Consider the following 20780-nt stretch of genomic DNA (forward strand, 5'->3'; position numbering starts at 1 on the left):
GCATGAAAAAGCTAATTTGAAATAAAACTAAATGTTGGAGACAAAATACACAGGCAACACCAACACCTTATCTTTTGATTAAGTGAAGAACTTCAAATAGGTCTACGGGTATTGGTATTTTACCCCCGTGGGCTACAGCAAAATGAGTGACAGAGGAAGATAGTCTGCCACTGCAGTGTGTGGTTAACCAACAGAAATGCTTTACTGGGGGAGTTGGGGGAGGGCAAAATTACTGATTTTCTAGCCCGCCCTGCAATCTTACCAAATGTTGCTTTTTTCCGTTTCCATGCTGAGTGCTGGCCACTTGCCCAGTGTCACTATGAATACTGCTTGCAGCCTCGGCAGACACTCTCTGCTTCCTGGGTCTAAGCGCATAGCTAACGCCGAGCATCCATTCTATGCTATGGCCCCACCAGCCATGTAGATGGCGGGGCTCAAGGCTTACCTTGTGCGACCACCCCAGAGAGGATAGGAGACTGCCAGGAAAGTGGAGTAGGCAGCTCAGACGCCCAGCAACATGACTGCTCCCTAGGGCCACTAGGGAAAACAGGTATTAAAACGCCAAAGTACATACGAAAGAGAGGAAAAAGCGAACCGAAAAACAGCACTTCCGATGTACGTCAATGAATAGATAGAAAAGAATACAGACATAACAAGCATTTACAATGCAATGGTCTCTGCATCATTAAAGGTAGAGCTATTGGCATTGCTCATGACATTTTTTTTTCTTTAAATCATAAATAAATGGCATTGTCATTTACATTCTCAATACACACCACTCTGCACTCACCTGCACTGCACTCACCTGCACTGCACTCAACTGCACTCACCTGCACTGCACTCAACTGCACTCAACTGCACTCACCTGCACTGCACTGCACTCACCTGCACTCACCTGCACTGCACTCACCTGCACTCACCTGCACTGCACTCAACTGCACTCACCTGCACTCAACTGCACTCACCTGCACTGCACTCAACTGCACTCACCTGCACTGCACTCAACTGCACTCACCTGCACTGCACTCAACTGCACTCACCTGCACTGCACTCACCTGCACTGCACTGCACTCACCTGCACTGCACTCACCTGCACTGCACTCACCTGCACTGCACTCACCTGCACTGCACAGCACTCACCTGCACTGCACTCACCTGCACTGCACTCACCTGCACTCACCTGCACTGCACTCACCTGCACTGCACTGCACTCACTTGCACTGCACTGCACTCACCTGCACTGCACTCACCTGCACTGCACTCACCTGCACTGCACTGCACTCACCTGCACTGCACTCACCTGCACTGCACTGCACTCACCTGCACTGCACTGCACTCACCTGCACTGCACTGCACTCACCTGCACTGCACTCACCTGCACTGCACTGCACTCACCTGCACTGCACTGCACTCACCTGCACTGCACTGCACTCACCTGCACTGCACTCACCTGCACTGCACTCACCTGCACTGCACTCACCTGCACTGCACTGCACTCACCTGCACTGCACTCACCTGCACTGCACTCACCTGCACTGCACTCACCTGCACTGCACTGCACTCACCTTCACTGCACTCACCTTCACTGCACTCACCTGCACTGCACTCACCTGCACTGCACACACTGCACTCACCTGCACTGCACTCACCTGCACTGCACGCACTGCACTCACCTGCACTGCACTCACCTGCACTGCACTGCACTCACCTGCACTGCACTGCACTCACCTGCACTGCACTCACCTGCACTGCACTGACCTGTACTGCACTCACCTGCACTGCACTACTCACCTGCACTGCACTGCACTCACCTGCACTGCACTCACCTGCACTGCACTCACCTGCACTGCACTCACCTGCACTGCACTCACCTGCACTGCACTGCACTCACCTGCACTGCACACACTGCACTCACCTGCACTGCACACACTGCACTCACCTGCACTGCACTCACCTGCACTGCACTCACCTGCACTGCACTCACCTGCACTGCACTGCACTCACCTGCACTGCACTCACCTGCACTGCACTGCACTCACCTGCACTGCACTACACTCACCTGCACTGCACTGCACTCACCTGCACTGCACTCACCTGCACTGCACTCACCTGCACTGCACTCACCTGCACTGCACTCACCTGCACTCACCTGCACTGCACTCACCTGCACTCACCTGCACTGCACTCACCTGCACTCACCTGCACTGCACTCACCTGCACTGCACTCACCTGCACTGCACTCACCTGCACTGCACTGCACTCACCTGCACTGCACTGCACTGCACTCACCTGCACTGCACTCACCTGCACTGCCCTGCACTCACCTGCACTGCACTCACCTTCACTGCACTCACCTGCACTGCACTCACCTGCACTGCACTCACCTGCACTGCACTGCACTCACCTGCACTGCACTGCACTGCACTCACCTGCACTGCACTGTACTCACCTGCACTGCACTCACCTGCACTGCACTCACCTGCACTGCCCTGCACTCACCTGCACTGCACTCACCTGCACTGCACTCACCTGCACTGCACTCACCTGCACTGCACTCACCTGCACTGCACTCACCTGCACTGCACTCACCTGCACTGCACTCACCTGCACTGCACTCACCTGTACTGCACTGCACTCACCTGCACTGCACTCACCTGCACTGCACTGCACTCACCTGCACTGCACTCACCTGCACTGCACTCACCTGCACTGCACTGCGCTCACCTGCACTGCACTCACCTGCCCTGCACTGCACTCACCTGCACTCGCATGCACTCCACTGCACTGCACTCACCTGCCCTGCACTGCACTCACCTGCCCTGCACTGCACTCACCTGCACTGCACTGCACTGCACTCACCTGCACTGCACTCACCTGCACTGCACTCACCTGCACTGCACTCACCTGCACTGCACTCACCTGCACTGCACTCCCCTGCACTGCACTGCACTCGCCTGCACTGCACTGCACTCTGCACTCACTACTCTGCACTCACTACTCTGCACTCACTACTCTGCACTCACTACTCTGCACTCACTACTCTGCACTCACTACTCTGCACTCACTACTCTGCACTCTGCACTCACTACTCTGCACTCACTACTCTGCACTCACTACTCTGCACTCTGCACTCACTACTCTGCACTCTGCACTCACTACTCTGCACTCACTACTCACTACTCTGCACTCACTACTCACTACTCTGCACTCACTACTCTGCACTCACTACTCACTACTCTGCACTCACTACTCTGCACTCACTACTCTGCACTCACTACTCTGCACTCACTACTCTGCACTCACTACTCACTAGTCTGCACTCACTACTCACTACTCTGCACTCACTACTCTGCACTCACTACTCTGCACTCACTACTCTGCACTCACTACTCTGCACTCACTACTCTGCACTCACTACTCACTACTCTGCACTTACTACTCACTACTCGGCACTCACTACTCCCTACTCTGCACTCACTACTCTGCGCACTCACTACTCTGCGCACTCACTACTCTGCGCACTCACTACTCTGCGCACTCACTACTCTGCGCACTCACTACTCTGCGCACTCACTACTCTGCGCACTCACTACTCTGCACTCACTACTCTGCACTCACTACTCTGCACTGTGCACACCACTGATATCATGGAATCTTCCACCACACTTTCTAAAACTCTATAGTCCGAAGCATAATAGGCACAGAACCAAAAGAAGGGTAGACATTGCTTAAAATAATCTTATTGTATTTATGAGAAGCAAAAGCGAGACTGTGAAATGTGCTGAATATCAGTTTGTTATGAATCAACAGAGTGGAGTTAGAGAACCAAGAAATAGTAATTTAGAATCCGGGTTAGAAGGAGTAGTAATCACAAGCTGGGGATCAACGGGCGCGAAACAGCGTGGTGGGCGCGCAGGAGACGCAGCGTGAGCGTGCACATCAGCTGAAGATCGCCGGAGAAGACACAGAGCCTGCCTGCTGCCGTGACTGACCCGCTGCAGAGGGAAAGAGCCCGGTGAGTGGGGGTAGAGGGGGGGGGGGGCGGCAGAGAGGGAGTGGGCTGAGAGGGAGGGTGTGTGTGTGTGTGTGCGTGCGTGTGTCTGTCTGTGTGTGTCTGGTGTGTGCCTGCCTGCCTGCCTTTGTGTGTGCGCGTCCACAGACCCTGGTCGGCTCGTGCACCGCTCTGTACTCCCTTGCGAGCTTACTCGGCGACAATAGTTCTCGTTGCCGAGACCTAAAAAGGGATTAAGTCCCTGCCCTTCCAGTCTCCCAGATCGGGGGATTGCACACAGAGTCTGAGTCAGTTCATTACAAGTTTACCAACCATGACCAAGTGTCCACACAAAAAAGCATCATTTGTTTGGTTACTTACTGGGTTACTGCCTTTAAGAAGAGGGCCTGCAGCTGCACACTGCATGTATGACAATCTGGCTGCTCTAAATAATATTTCGGTCAACATTGTTCTTAACTGCCCTTCATTGTAACTCGTGCGTGTGTGCCGGGGGCGGAGCGTGGAATTTAAAAAAAGGTACGCACACTGCTGGGGCTGCTGCAGCCCCATAGGACCAAATCCAGCCCAATCAGTGGCCCACCTACCGGCAACCCTGATTGAATGCAAATTGGAATGGATTTATTATAGGCATAGCAGGACTCTTCACCGGGGACTCGGGAGACAGAGTGTGAAAACTGCAGTTGATTATATTTGTGTGACACACGACGTGCAGTCATTGATGTCAGTTGGCACTCAGGTGTAGGCCAGCCATGATAAAAATGTGCTGGTTCTAAGCACTGGACAGCACCGGCACAAATCAGGCACTGGTTCTAGCCCCTAGCCCATGGGTACTCACAAACTTTCTCTCAGGGGCCAAATTTACAGTGTGGTTTGTGTCCGAGGGCCGCACCGGTGGGGGCGGGGTAAGTGGGGAAGGGGGCAGGGATAGAGCAACAAAAAAAAAACTGTGACCATGAGGTTGATCACAGGTCCCTGCAGCAGACGCCTTCGTCCACTGAGCCACCAGACCCGGCATACACACATCTCTCTCTCTCTGTCTCCCTCCCTCTCTTTATTTATTTATTTATTTAGAAAGTTTTATATAGCGCGAACAAGATCTTTGCAGATATCAGAGCGCTTTACAAGGGCATGGGGGTAAAAATACAAAGTAATAAAGCGTATATACAGAGTAATATATGAGGTAGTTAGGTACAAGGTGCTAGTTACATAGGTGGGATAAAGGACATGAGGTAGGTAACAGGTGAGGTAGTGTCGGTACACAGTGTATAGACAGACAATTGCGTCAATAGTATAAAGTGCAATAATAAGGAGCATATACCTGCTTAAACGTGTTTAGAATATTTAGAGTTTAAAGGAGGGTACAGTTGAGGTAGGTGTGAGCAGGGTGTATAGTCCCACAGGTGCGAGAGTAGTAAGGAACGTTGAGATGGAGAGGGTAAAGTGTGCAAAGTCAACCAGGTGCGTCAATAATATAACAATATAACAATATACATACTCAACCAGGTGCATCAAACATTATAACAAAATACAAAGAGTGTGCGTATACAGTTAGGTTGAGGTAGGTGTGAGCAGGGTGTATAGTCCCACAGATGCGAGAGTAGTAAGGAACGTTGAGATGGAGAGGGTAAAGTGTGCAAAGTCAGCCAGGTGCGTCAATAATATAACGATATAACAATATACATAATCAACCAGGTGCATCACACATTATAACAAAATACAAAGAGTGAGCGTATACAGTTAAGTAATTCGAAAACACGGGTGGCACAGTAGACCAGGGTCGGGAAGGACTTGCAAGGCAGATTCATGAGTGATGCGGAGCAATAGATCATGTGTATTTTGCCATGAGGATCGCTTTAACTTCCCTCTTAAAGATTGTTTCGGAGGAGATGAGCCTTGTTTCCGGAGGGAGTGAGTTCCAGATCCTGGGTGCCATTCCTGAAAAGGAGCGTTTATAAGTTTTTACCTTCCGAAATCTTCGAGGTTTCAGCAAAAGATTGTTTGTGCCTCTAGTAGTTCGGGAGCCCCCTGAAATTGTCAGCTTTTGAGTGAGATAGGCGGGTGAATTCCGGTGCACAGCCTTGTGTGTCATGCAAGCGATTTTCAGTTGTATTCTGGCTTCAAAAGGTAGCCATTTCAGTGATTTAAAGTCCGGGGAGATGTGCGAGTGTTTTTTTGAGCCAGTGACGAGTCTCGCTGCGGCGTTAAGGGATGCTCTTAGGGGTGCTGTTGTAGTTAGGGGGAGCCCGCAGAGGGCGGTGCTACCGTAATCTATGTGCGGGATGACTATAGATTGTACTGCAGTTTGGAAGTCTTTGGCAGGAAGGAAGGGTTTGAGTTTCCTCAGGGTATTGATTTGAAAGTTCGCTCCTTTGGTTGCCTTGCTGATGTGCTGCTGCATGTTGAGATTGGTGTCCAGTGTTATGCCTAAAGATTTTGCGGAGTCAACTACGATGGGCTGTACATTTAGAGCCGTTAAATGCTTAAGCCATGTTTGAGCCGTGGATATTTTAGCGGGAGGTGAGATCAGGAGGAACTCGGTCTTCAGAGCATTGAGTTTGAGGTGATTCTCAGAAAGCCAGGATTGGGTGTTTCTGATTGTGGTGTTCAGAAGCATGATGTCCTTGGGAGATTGTATTTTGAGATAAAGTTGGGTGTCGTCGGCATACATGTGAAAGTGCACATTAGATGCCTGTAGCAACGTAGTGAGAGGTTCCATAACTAGGTTGAACAGTGTTGGGGAGAGGGAGGATCCTTGAGGGACGCCTAGCGATACAGGTACCGAAGAGGACAGCAGGTTGTTGCTTTTGAATCTTTGTGTCCGGTTGTGTAGGAATGAGGTGAACCACTTTAGAACAGTCCCAGATATGCCCATTCTTGTGTTTAACAGTTCGAGTAAGTTCTCATGTTTAACTGTATCGAATGCTGCGGAGAGATCCAGAAGGATGAGGAGGCAGGTGTCGTTTTGGTCTAGGATTTGGAGGGCATCGTCCACTATGTGAGTCATGGCAGTTTCGGTGCTGTGCCCTGCTCGGAAGCCTGACTGATGAGCGTTTAGGAGATCAAACTTATCTATGTGTTTAGTCAGTTGTTGTTGTACACATTTTTCCAGCAGTTTAGCGAGAGTGGGAATGTTTGTAATAGGTCGGTAATTGTTTAGATCAGTGGGGTCTGCTGTTGGTTTTTTCAGTAGCGGAGTGACTTGCCCTACTTTGAGGGCGTTGGGGATGGATCCTTGTTGAAGAGAGCTATTGATAATCTTTGACCAGAGTGGGAGAAGCCAAGGAGAAAAGTCCTTTACAGCGTTAGCAGGAAGGGGGTCGGAGAGGTGATTGGAAGGTTTCAAGGTGTTGAGCAGTCTGCCAATTTCTTCTTCGGAGTAGGTGTCAAAGGCTGACCAAGTAGCATTGTTCTTTGGTTGAGGCACTGCTGTGTGTCGGGGGTTGGAGTACAGGATAGCGTCACTGAGGAGATCGCTTCTTATTCTCTCAGTTTTTTGGATAAAGAAGGCAGAGAAGTCTTCGCAGGAAGGAGTATCGCCCATAGGGCTGGGTGTCTGGGGTTGCTCTTTGCATTGTGTTCTGACTAACTCAAACAGTTTTTTTGGACGGTTTTTAGCTTGGGCGAGTTGGAGGCTGAAGAAGTTTCTTTTTGAGCGCTTTATTTTTCTGAAGTAGGCGTTTCTCTGTATCTTTAGACTTTTTAGGTGCACTGCAGAAGGGGCTGATCTCCAGGTGCGCTCTGCCATTCGCATGGCTCGTCTATCCTCATTGAGGCTACCGTCATACCATGGGTTGGAAGTCTTCTTGGACGAGACTCTTTTCAGTTGCATGGGCGCCGCCTCATTAATTATTGTGGACATAGTATTGAGATAGTAGTCAGTCAGCAGTTGAACGTCTGATACGCCGGGAGGGGGAAGTAGGCGATTGCAGCTGTTAGGCGGTAGGGAGTTTGGATTGAGTTTCTTCAAGTCCCTTTTCCACACTTTGTGCTTAGGGGGTTGAACTGAGTTAAGTCTGATTTTTTCCTTGATGAGGAAGGAGACAATGTAGTGATCTGACCAGTCACAAGGTTGGATTGATTCCAGTTGAATAGCGCCCTCTTTGGAGATGATAAGGTCAAGGGTTGAACCTCTCTTATGGGTCGGGTTATTGCATATTTGGTTGAGATCAAGTGCGTTGAGAAAGCTTTTGAGGCTGTTTACCACTGCGTCCTTACTGTCATTCCAGTGGAGATTGTAGTCGCCAAGGAAAATTTGGGTGTGCTGCCGTCCTGAATTGGCTGATATTGTATCCATGAGTTGTTGGGCGAAGGAGAGATTGTCCCCAGGTGGGTGGTATATAATGTGGAGAGAACATACCGGTTTGCTTTCGCTGATGATATCGAGGCAAAGGTATTCACAGGAAGTAAGAGAGGGGACGGCCACTTTGGAGACTGAGAGGTTGCTTCTGTAGATGCAGGCAATTCCACCGCCTGTCTTTATGGCCCTGTCAAGTCTAATGATACAGTAGTTGGGCGGGACTAGGATATCCAGTATAGGTGTGGAGGAATCAGCCAGCCACGTTTCAGTCAGAATGGCTAGGTCCAGTTCCCGGGACGTGATGAGGTCGGCGACCTCCGTGGAATGTCTTTGGGCCGATCTGCAGTTGAGAAGTACGCATTTAAGGCTAGGGGTGCATAGGGTGGAGGACGATTCCGTAATGAGGGGTACATTAGTGAGGTTGTTGGGGACAGCGCCTCTGTTGTTATCCTTTTGTTGCCTAAGGGCGTTGGATATAATCGTTGGGATGGACATGTTGTTGGTAGCTAGTGGCTTTTGGGGAGCCGGGTCGTAGGAGTGGAGAAGGGTGTGTACGTCATGGTCAGAGATCGGGTTGGAGGTGCGTCTGGGGCGATTGGTGGTATTGCAAGAGGGGGTAGAAGTCCAATGTGGGGGGAGATGTGTGTTAAGGCGAGTAGGGGGAGAGGAGGAAGTGTTGTTAGGAGGAGAAGGGGGAGTACTGCCCTTGGTAGTGACGAGATTGCAATTGTTACTGCGATTGTTGGTATTGCGAGGGGGGATAGAGGTCCGGTGTGTGGAGTGTTGTGTGGTAGGGCGGGTAGGAGGTGAGGGGGAAGTGGTGTTAGGTGAGGTAGGGGTGTTGATGTGGGGGTGTCTGGGGTGTGTGAGGAGTAACTCTTTAATGGAGTGTACTTCTTCTTTCAATTGGAGGAGGGTAAACATAATAGTGTCCAAGGTGATGATGGGTGCGTTGACCGGGGGCAGTCCGGGTGGAGAGTCGGAACTGATGAGGGTGTTGGGGGCGTTGGGGGCGTTAGCGAGAGGGCAGGTGTTTGGAAGCGCATCCGTGCTAGGGGGGGAGCGGAAAAAGGGGGTGATGTGTAGGCTGGCTGTTGTGTGGGAGGATGTGGGGTATTGAGGAGTGAGCGAGGGGGGTGGGAGGTTGATGGAGGGGTGCAGGCTAGGTGTGGTGGGAGTGCTAAGTGTGGGGGGGGCAGAAGTCGGAGAGAGAGTCATGTTGTGTGTGGTGCCATTGGGGGAGAAGGGGTGCTCCGAGAAAAAATGTGCGGGGGAAGGTATGGGAGTGCACAGTGTGGGGGGGGCGACAAGAGGAAGAGCGGAGGTACGAAGGTTAGTAGGAAAGCTGGGCGAGCGAGTGGTGTGTGTAGGGACTAGGTCTATGTCTGTGAATGAGGGGCGGGGAGGGGTAGCTGCGAGGGGCAGGTGATTGACTGTGGAGCAGGGTGTGAAGGTGAGGTGTGTGTCTTCTTGCTGCTGAACTGTGTTAGGGGAGTTAAGGGTGGGGGCTGTGACGTTAGGGGAGGTGGGACAGGGGGTGATCTGCGTGTAAGTCAGAGTGTTGGAAAGGTGCTCTTTGAGAGAGGGGAACATGTTGTCCAGTAGTTCCAGGTTCCTGTCTATCGCTTGAATTAAAACAATCCCGTTGTTGTAAATAGTGATGGTGGTTCTGCCTGGGAGGAGTTGGGACGATGTGATGGAGAGTGTTAGGCCATGTGCGGATTTCCTGGTGGTGGAGACTGTGAATAGGGAAAGGAACACTTTTTTCCATTGCGCTCTGCGTGTGGTGTGGAAAATGATGTCGGTGTTCAGGGGTCCATTGACCGATGAGAAGTAGGTGTCGGCAAAGGGTGTTTCTGGGTGGGACCTAAGGAGGTCGTGTTTAAATCGTTTAGTAGATTTTTTGGTGAGAGAGGAAGGGTAGTTTATTTTATATGTGTGTTTGCCAAAGAGTTCCATGTTGGTATGGTAGCAGTGTAGCGCGGGGTGGGTGAGCAGTCGTGTTATGCCGGAGCAAGGTGCATATGTAAGCCCAACAGGTTATCTGGGTCAGAAATCAGAACATAAGTGGTCTTGGAGAGCAATCAAAATACATGAGATAGCAATCGGTGCGACCCAGGAGAAAGTGAAACTGGGTGCAGGTTACAAAGGTGAGCAAAATACAGGTAAAAATATAATATTGATATAGGAGGTAGCATTGACATTGAGCGATCAAAGTATCTGAGGTAGCAATCGAAGTATATGATCAATCGAAGTATATGAGGTAGTATGTGAGGTAGCAGTCGGTGCGTCCCAAAGCGAAGGTGAACTGGGTGCAGGTTGCAAGGTGTACAAGATATAGATACAAAAATAATATATCAAAGCATAGTCTATCTCTATCGCAGGTAGTAGTGGAGACATGTGGGAATGTCCCCGAATATGAGATAGCAGTCTTTGTGTTACATGGGAAGTGAACAAAGTGCCGGTTAAAAAAGGTATAATCCTGCAGAGATGTTTATCATACAGCTAGAGGTAAAATCCTGCATAAGAGACCGACATTCTGTCAAAAATGAACAGAGTACAAGTAAAAATACAGTCTTGCCACAATAAAAAAGGTAGACTAAGTGGTAGCCGATGTTGAGATCTTAGTGTAAGTTCAGATAGTGTGACTGAAAGGATGAGTGGCCGCCCCATATGGGAGAAGGAGCCAGTAGTCCTCTTTTTATTTTTGTTGCTTTGTGAGCAGGGAGGGCAGTTTCGCTTTCAGCTAACCCAGATTCTACGTTGCTGCGAGGGAGTCTTATCTTGCAGGAGCCTCGTGGGCAACTGAGGCACAGGTGATTTATTGCCTTAGCTTCTGGACCCCGCCATTTTGGACAAAGGGTTTAAATAACATAATAGGCGAATTCAAGAAAGTACCTTATTTGGCAAAGACCCTGTGAAGTAGCTCTCGCGGGTCCTCTGCAGGCAAGTTGAAAGTAGAGACATTCTTGTTTCAGCCATTATAGGAGGGAGGTAGAGAGGGCATCCACCGCCGCCCGTGGTCTGCTGGTCTCCCCCAGCCCCTCACAACCCTCAGGACCGCCAGGAGGCCTCCGCTGCGGAGCGGGAGCAGGTCGGGAGGGGGGGGGGGGCGTCTATTGACGAGGCTGGTCCCGCGCTGGTCCTGGGATACTCCGGGAGGGAGGGAGGGAGGGGGGGGGAGCTCTGAAGTTGTCGCCTCGTTCCTCGCTGGTCCCGGCTGTCACCGACGTCCTCTGCTGTCGGTAGGCGGTGGGATTCCTTCTGCTGCGGTGGAAGGGGGTGTTCTGATGTTCACGCTGGTCCCGGTGTTCAGCAGTCCTCTGTGTTCAGGATTCCTTCTGCTGCGGGGGAAGGGGGTGTTCTGATGTTCACGCTGGTCCCGGTGTTCAGCAGTCCTCTGTGTTCAGGATTCCTTCTGCTGCGGGGGAAGGGGGTGTTCTGATGTTCACGCTGGTCCCGGTGTTCAGCAGTCCTCTGTGTTCAGGATTCCTTCTGCTGCGGGGGAAGGGGGTGTTCTGATGTTCACGCTGGTCCCGGTGTTCAGCAGTCCTCTGTTGCCGTCGGGAGGGGGTCCTCTGCCGCCGATGTCGTCGTAATTGCCACAACCCTCAACAGCCTCCGCTTCCGCTCCGGAGCGGGGGGAAGGGTCCGGCGTTTGCTCCGCTCTGGTCCCGGCCCTAGTCCCGACCGCCTCAGTTTCGGGGCAGCCGCTCCCAGCGTCACAAGCCGCAACCAGCCCTCCGACTCCGCTGCAGTATTCCTTCTGCTGCGGGAGGAGGGAGGGGGTGTTCCGTTGTCCCGCTCTGCTGTCTTCTGTTGCCGTCGGGAGGGGGGGGGGGTCCTCTGCCGCCACAGTCGTCGTTGCCTCGACCCACCACCGCCTCCGCTTCTGTTCCTGAGTGGGGAGAGGGTCTGGTGCTAGCTCCGCTCTGGTCCCAGTTCTTGTTTCGGTGCAGCAGCATCCAACGTCTCGAGCTCTCCCAGCCCTCCGACGCCTCTGAGCCCCGACTGCTGTGGTGCTGGCCAGCCGCGACGACGATACACGCAGCAAATGACTTTAAGGTTAATTCCCGTTACTCTTGGGTGTTCCTGTTACTCTTTCTGTTCCAGCGAGCGACTGATGGTTGCTGCTAACAGGGATATACCCGGTTAAGGGATCCCAAGCACGGGGAGCTCCTCCAGGCAGCTCCTACCAAGCGGCCATCTTGTCCCGCCTGATCTTTCTCCCTCTCTCTCTCTCCCTCCCTCCCTCTCTCTCTCTCTCTCTCTCTCTCTCTCCTTCTCTCTCCCTCCCCTCTCTCCCTTTCTCCCTCTGTCTCTCTGTCTCCCTCAGTCTCACTCACTGTGACTCTCTCACTCCCTCTCTCCATCTCGCCCTCTGTCTCGCTCCCTCTCTTCCTCTGTCTCATTCACTCTGACTGTCTCACTCTCTCTCTCTGTCTGTTTCCCTCTCCCTGTTTCCCTCTCCCTCACTCTATTTCCCTCTCCCTCACTCTATTTCCCTCTCCCTCACTCTATTTCCCTCTCCCTCACTCTATTTCCTTCTCCCTCACTCTATTTCCCTCTCCCTCACTCTATTTCCCTCTCCCTCACTCTATTTCCCTCTCCCTCACTCTATTTCCCTCTCCCTCACTCTATTTCCCTCTCCCTCACTCTATTTCCCTCTCCCTCACTCTATTTCCCTCTCCCTCACTCTATTTCCCTCCCCTTCACTCTATTTCCCTCTCCCTCACTCTATTTCCCGCTCCCTCACTCTATTTCCCTCTCCCTCACTCTATTTCCCTCTCCCTCACTCTATTTCCCTCTCCCTCACTCTATTTCCCTCTCCCTCCTTCCCCCTCTTTCCCCCTCTTTCCTTCCCTCTCTCTCTCCCTCCCTCCCTCTCCCTCCTCCCTCTCCCTCATTCCCTCACTCTGAGGTCTCCCTCGCTCTGAGGTCTCCCTCGCTCTGAGGTCTCCCTCGCTCTGAGGTCTCCCTCGCTCTGAGGTCTCCCTCGCTCTGAGGTCTCCCTCGCCCTGAGGTCTCCCTCGCTCTGAGGTCTCCCTCGCTCTGAGGTCTCCCTCGCCCTGAGGTCTCCCTCGCCCTGAGGTCTCCCTCTCTCTGTCTCCCCTCTCTCTGTCTCCTCCCCTCTCTCTGTCTCCTCCCCTCTCTCTGTCTCCTCCCCTCTCTCTGTCTCCTCCCCTCTCTCTGTCTCCTCCCCCACTCTGTGGTCTCCCCCACTCTGTGGTCTCCCCTCACTCTGTGGCACTCTGTGGTCTCCCCTCACTCTGTGGTCTCCCCTCACTCTGTGGTCTCCCCTCACTCTGTGGTCTCCCCTCACTCTGTGGTCTCCCCTCTCTCTGTGGTCTCCCCTCTCTCTGTGGTCTCCCCTCTCTCTGTGGTCTCCCCTCTCTCTGTGGTCTCCCCTCTCTCTGTGGTCTCCCCTCTCTCTGTGGTCTCCCCTCACTCTGTGGTCTCCCCTCACTCTGTGGTCTCCCCTCTCTCTGTGGTCTCCCCTCTCTCTGTGGTCTCCCCTCTCTCTGTGGTCTCCCCTCTCTCTGTGGTCTCCCCTCTCTCTGTGGTCTCCCCTCACTCTGTGGTCTCCCCTCACTCTGTGGTCTCCCCTCACTCTGTGGTCTCCCTCTCTCTGTCTCCCCTCTCTCTGTCTCCCCTCTCTCTGTCTCACTCTCCCCCTCTCTCTGTCTCACTCTCACTCTCCCCCTCTCTCTGTCTCCCCTCTCTCTGTCTCCCCTCTCTCTGTCTCACTCTCCCCCCTCTCTCTGTCTCACTCTCCCCCCTCTCTCTGTCTCACTCTCCCCCCCTTTCCCTCGGTCTCACTCTCCCTCCCTATCCCTCGGTCTCACTCTCCCTCCCTTTCCCTCGGTCTCACTCTCCCTCCCTTTCCCTCGGTCTCACTCTCCCTCCCTTTCCCTCGGTCTCACTCTCACCCTTACTCTCCCTCCCTTTCCCTCCCTCCCTTTGTTTCCCTCCCTCCCTCGCTCCCGCTCTCCCTGTCTCCCCCCTTTCCCTCCCTCCTTCTCCTCCCTCCCTTTGTCTCCCTCGCTCTCCCTCCCTCGCTCTCCCTCCCTCGCTCTCCCTCACTCGCTCTCCCTCCCTCGCTCTCCCTCGCTCGCTCTCCCTCCCTCGCTCTCCCTCGCTCGCTCTCCCTCCCTCGCTCTCCCTCCCTCGCTCTCCCTCCCTCGCTCTCCCTCCCTCGCTCTCCCTCCCTCGCTCTCCCTCCCTCGCTCTCCCTCCCTCGCTCTCCCTCCCTCGCTCTCCCTCCCTCGCTCTCCCTCCCTCGCTCTCCCTCGCTCTCCCTCGCTCGCTCTCCCTCGCTCGCTCTCCCTCGCTCGCTCTCCCTCCCTCGCTCTCCCTCCCTCGCTCTCCCTCCCTCGCTCTCCCTCCCTCGCTCTCCCTCCCTCGCTCTCCCTCGCTCGCTCTCCCTCGCTCGCTCTCCCTCCCTCGCTCTGCCTCCCTTGCTCTCCCTCTCTCGCTCTCTCCCTCTTCCTCCCTTTCCCTCCCTCCTTCTCCCTCTGTCTGCCTCCCTTTCCCTCCCTCTGTCTCCCTCCCTCTATTTATTTATTTATTTGTTCGCTTGTATTGCTCAGGAATTCGATTCGGGTATCTCCGCGCTTGTGTTCTTACCATAAGCTAGAAGCCAGAGACCAAAAAATAAATAGGAGGGATACGAGGATTAAATAGTCAGAAACAGATGTGTTTTTAAGAGTTTCCTGAAAACTCTTAGATTGGAATTTTGTCTCAGGGTGAGGGGTAAGGTGTTCCAGAGAGTGGGAACCCTGTTGGAAAGTGCTCGACCACCCTGCCTTTCCTTCTTAATCCGCGGGACTTGAAGTAACAGTTGGTTCCTAGAGCGCAGAGAGCGACTTGGCTCGTAAGGTTTAAATTTCTCGGTCAGGTATTTTGGGCCAGTGCCAAATAGGCATTTATGGATTATACAACATATTTTGAATTTGACCCGCTGGCGAATGGGCAACCAGTGGAGTTAGTTCAAAAGAGGGCGTGAAGGGGATCTGGCTGGAGCATTAAGGACCAGTCTGGCTGCCGTATTCTGGGCTACCTGTAATCTGCCAAGTTGTTCCTCGTTGGCAGAAAGAAGAAGCCCGTTGCAGTAATCTAGCCTGCTGATCACTAGCGTTTGAATCAGTGTTTTCCTGAGACTATCTGCTAGGTACGGGAATACACGCCTCAGAAGCCCAATGACCCTAAAACAAGATCCCGTTACCTGAGTTACGTGATCTTTTAACAGCAGTGGCTGATCAAGGCATACCCCAAGATTTTTAACTACCTGTTTAGGGCAGGGGGCAGGTCCCAAATCCAGAGGCCACCAATCAGGTGACCAGAGGAGGGAAGCTTCTCCAAAAAGCATGTCCTCCGTCTTGCCCACATTGCCTTGTAGGCAATTAGAGGTCATCCAATCGGCTACAGCTCTCATACCTGCAGCAAAAGTGTGTTTGACTGCTGACGTCCGGGTCTGGAAAGCTGGGTGTCGTCAGCATACGATATGGGCGTGGACCCATATTTTCTCACAATGTCGGCCAAGGGGGCCACATACACGTTAAAAAGTGTAGGGCTTAGGCATGAGGCCTGAGGAACCCCCTTGGTGAACTCCCTAGAGATAGAAAAATGGGAGCCCAATCGAACAGTTTGTGAGCGGCCAGAGAGAAAACTCTCCAGCCGCGACAGGGCAGATCCACCTATCCCTACCCTCATCAGACGGCCGATTAGAATTTCGTGTGACACCGTGTCAAAGGCAGCGGACAAATCCAACAGCACCAGAATCATAGAGCCTCCTCTATCCTGTGCCATCCTGATGTTATCGGTCACGGAGAGGAGAGCTGATTCGGTGCTGTGGTTGGGTCTGAACCCAGATTGCGAGTGGTCCAGACTGCCCGCTGCCTCGATAAAATTAGACACATGTGTATTCACGTATTTCTCGGCCATCTTACTAAGGTAGGGTAGGAGAGAGATCGGGCGAAGGTTGGAGAGGTCCGACCATGGCAGCCCCGCGTTCTTCCGAATGGGATTCACTATCGCCTTTTTCCAATCACTGGGCACCCGCCCTTCTTTAAGGGAGAGGTTAATCACCGTTTGGATGCCGGTGGAGAGCAAATTTCCAAAAGGAGCAACCATTTTAGCAGGAATAATATCCGTTGGAGACCCTGTCTTAATTTGGGTGTATAGGGAGGCAACATCAGTTAAGCTGACTTCCGGAAATGCAGAAAGCAAAATGCTTTCACATTTGGGTGTCCGGAGGATGGAATAGTCAGCATTATTCCTGAGACTTGCGGCCTTCGTGATTTTCTCATGTATTAACTCTATTTTATTTTCAAAAAATGCTGAGATGTCATCGCAGAGAGTTTGAGAAAAATCATCAAGACTTTCACAGGCCACAGGTTTTACAAAAGATTGAATAATTTTGTAAAGTTCTCTGGTGGAGTTGCCAGCTTCGGTCAGTTGTAAAGCGAGACTGTTCTTCCTGGCCAATTTTATATTTTTATGATAAATGGCCAAAGCCTCTGAGTACAACTTCCTGCTAAGAGGTGTATGTAACTTCCTCCAGGATTTTTCTAGCTTTCTACACCCCTGCTTCTCCACTCTCAGCTCTTCCGAGTACCTTGCTTCCTGTTTAGATCTTGGGTACTGTTTATGGAGTTTCAGAGGCGCCAGTGAATCCACTGCCTCTAGGAGGGCCCTGTTGAACTTGATAAGCCCACTCTCGACATCGTCATTTTCAAGAATGATAGGTTCATTCCATACCCTCTGTAGCTCCTCTGGAGTTACCTTATGCCACTGTCGTCGCCACACTGCTGGGAGAGACTTGTGATGTGGCAGGTGAAGGCATAAGAGTGTAAATCCAACCATATAATGGTCAGACCAGCTTACCGGGATAGGTGGGTCACATTTAATCTTAGGGCAGTTACAAAAAATTAAGTCCAAGGTGTGTCCACCTATATGTGCTGGACCACAGTTCCGAATTACCAGTCCTAGTGTGGAAAGATCGGAGAGCAGGGATACTGTGTCAGGATGGTTGGGGAGATCTATGTGAATATTAAAATCTCCGAGTAAAATAAAATCTTCCTTGGCTTTAAAATATGGGGCTAGTAATTCCATTAGAGTGAGCGAAAAGCTTGTACTCGGCCCCGGAGGGCGATAGACTAATGCTCCCCTCCAATGGATTTTGGGTGTAGAGCTGATCTTGAAAATCATAACCTCCATCTGAGGGCAGCATCTCTGGTCTAGTAAAGAGACCCTCAAGCCTTCTCTATATATAACAGCAATGCCGTCACCTGTTTTAATGGGGCGATCTAATTTGAGAACCTTATATCCGATTGGAACACCCAACATGATGGCCTGCACCGTGTGGGGCTTCAGCCAAGTCTCTGTAAGAAAACAGATATCTGGTGTAATAGTGTTGATAAGGTCCCAAAGTTCCTGATAGTGTTTGGGTAGGGAACGATGATTTATAAGGAAGCTTTTTAGCCCGAATTGTATTGGATTTATTACGATGTTACTACAGGTGGGGTGCTTAGTGGATGGTTCTTGAGGGTAAAACCCTTTAGAAGTCATATTACAAATACCAGTAGGGGAGTAGGTAAGAGAAGCCTGATGCCGACAGCTAATCGAGGAAAAATGACCTTCGAGGCACGGCCATGTGTCTCGCATACAGCCTGCTGTAAAGGCTGGTCGTAGATCTTTCAATACCTGAGCTGAATAGCAGATCTGTCTCCCTCTCCCTCCCTCTGTCTCTTTCCCTCTGTCTGCCTCCCTTTCTCTCCCTCCCTTTACCTCCCTCCCTTGCTTTCCCTCCCTCCCTTGCTTTCCCTCCCTCCCTCGCTCTACCTTCCTTACCCTCCCTCTCCCTCCCCCTCCCTCCCTCTCCCTCCCCCTCCCTCGATCTCCCTCGCTCTCCCTCGATCTCCCTCGATCTCCCTCGCTCTCCCTCGCTCTCCCTCGATCTCCCTCGCTCTCCCTCGCTCTCCCTCGCTCTCCCTCGCTCTCCCTCGCTCTCCCTCGCTCTCCCTCGCTCTCCCTCGCTCTCCCTCGCTCTCCCTCGCTCTCCCTCGCTCTCCCTCGCTCTCCCTCGCTCCCTTTCCCTCGCTCCCTTTCCCTCGCTCCCTTTCCCTCGCTCCCTTTCCCTCGCTCCCTTTCCCTCGCTCCCTTTCCCTCGCTCCCTTTCCCTCGCTCCCTTTCCCTCGCTCCCTTTCCCTCGCTCCCTTTCCCTCGCTCCCTTTCCCTCGCTCCCTTTCCCTCGCTCTCCCTCGCTCTCCCTCGCTCTCCCTCGCTCTCCCTCGCTCTCCCTCGCTCTCCCTCGCTCTCCCTCGCTCTCCCTCGCTCTCCCTCGCTCTCCCTTTCCTTCCCTCTGTCTCCCTCTCCCTCCCTTTCCCTCCGTCTCCCTCCCTCTACCTCCCTTTCCCTCCGTCTCCCTCCCTCTACCTCCCTTTCCCTCCGTCTCCCTCCCTCTACCTCCCTTTCCCTCCGTCTCCCTCCCTCTACCTCCCTTTCCCTTCTTCTACCTCCCTCTACCTCCCTTTCCCTCCGTCTACCTCCCTCTGTCCCCTCACCCTGCCTGTGTGTGCCCGGGCTGTGACAGCTTCCAGGCGCACACACACAGCCGCACCCGAGCACTTCACAGGTCTTTAAAAGACAATTGGCATGTTAATGAGGCTTTGTTCACCTCTTAGCTCCCCTGCAGCCCAACTCTGACTATGGCGGGAATCGCCCGGCCCCCACAGAGCAGCAGAGTCTCTGAGTCGCGCCTGGTTGCAGACACTCTTTAAAACATTTTTTTTTTAAAACCTCTCTGGTATGATGTCTGCAAGGTCCGCGGGCCGCCAAGGAAGGCTTGCCCGGCCGCCAGCAGCCCGTGGGCCGTACTATGACTACCCCTGCCCTAGCCTGTTTTCTTGCCGTGATCAATACTTTATAGTGCTGTTTTACACTATTCCCCCATACTGCGTGGTGTTTCAGTTCCAGCTCTCCTCTTTGCTGATGATACCATTTTAATTTCACACATGCCGATGGGCTTCCAGAATTTGCGCAGTAGTTTCTACAACTTCGCTGATTCCAACAGCCTAGAAATTAATATATCCAAAACAAAGTACATGGTATTAAATCAGCATTAGTCTTTTAAGGTGAGCATAAGGTCGGGTAGAATCTGCCTGGACAAGGTCTCCACGTTTCATTACCTAGGCATTAGTTGAGAACAGTTTATTCTGGAAGTCACAAATTGCAAAGCGCAGAGCCACAAGGATTTATAGTGATTCTGCAGGCTCACAAAGCTTCTTTCACCTAACTGTGACTTCTATACTAGAGAGATACAGAGCGAAGGTTCAAACAGCGGCCCTGTATGGCGTGACAATCTGGGTGTATGAAAACTAAACGCTTTGACCATAGGAGCAAATTCCTTTGTTAGATCTTTAGTCAATCTACCTGTAAACGCTCTCTTGTTGCCACTACATTTGAACTTGGGCTTAAAGAACATTACACATGTCACTGTTCTTCGAATTTTTGGCCTTTGTTACTCTGGATAAAGTTGCGGGCATCTCCTCAGTTTGCCATTTATAGAAAATACCTACAGGAGATTCTGAGGATGGACCTGACTGGATCCTTACCTTGGCAACACCATGTAAACGATTGGTTTGTAATCTTGAGTCTTGAAATCATGTGGTCAGATCCATTCTCATTAGCTATGGCCTATAAAATCAACCTTAAAAAGCAATTCTGGACCCCTTTTTTGTGGCTCTTAGTCAGATGAATGGCCTTAAGGGCAATTTATTGGCTCAATTTATGGAAGCCTAATCATTTTTGGCTTACAAAATGTATTTAGATGACATCGTCCTGATTCAGGCAAAAACTATTTTTTATCAAGTTCTGGTTTGGTATTTTAGGTACTAGGAGTTTTACATACAAGTGGGACAGGTCAGTCTTACCCAGTAAAGCTTGTATCATATGTAGCGAGGGGGTCACAGAAACTATTGCTCATGTACTATTCATCTGCGCCACTTTCACCCACCCCAAAAGAGATGGATACTCCCATTAAGTTGCTGTTTGGAATTTAGAAACGTCATTCTTGCCTTGAGAATATTTTGCACTAACACATTATCTTTAATAGTGGGCTGCGTGAGCTTCTTTTTACACTGTGGATGGGTTAAAAGGAAAAGTGTAGGCTTGGAGTTTAAAGTTTATTTTAGCATCATCAATTGATCTTATCCTGTAATGATCGATCACTTTGTATTTATTAATTTACTGTTGTATATGAGTTTTAATATGTGATGTAGATTGTTTAAGATATGTTATATGGGGTTTATTCCCGAATAAACCGAATCAGAGGCTGCCGCTATATAAGCACAATTACATGTACAATCTCCGGATCACTAGGGCTTCTGAGTTGACCCATTTAGTTCTTCACATTTTCTTGTATGGAAGGCCGCATCGGAGATTCCTCAGTCATTGATCATATTTTCTTTA

General features: G+C 51.6%; 1 protein-coding gene across 1 annotated transcript in view; it reads left to right on the forward strand.

The window, feature by feature from the left end:
• KLHL15 (kelch like family member 15) overlaps positions 1-20780 on the forward strand; it is a 207252-nt gene that overhangs the window by 35460 nt on the left and 151012 nt on the right. The gene's annotated exons all lie outside the window — the stretch shown is intronic.

Source organism: Lissotriton helveticus, chromosome 8, assembly GCF_964261635.1.
Source record: "Lissotriton helveticus chromosome 8, aLisHel1.1, whole genome shotgun sequence".
Classification (NCBI taxonomy): domain Eukaryota; kingdom Metazoa; phylum Chordata; class Amphibia; order Caudata; family Salamandridae; genus Lissotriton; species Lissotriton helveticus.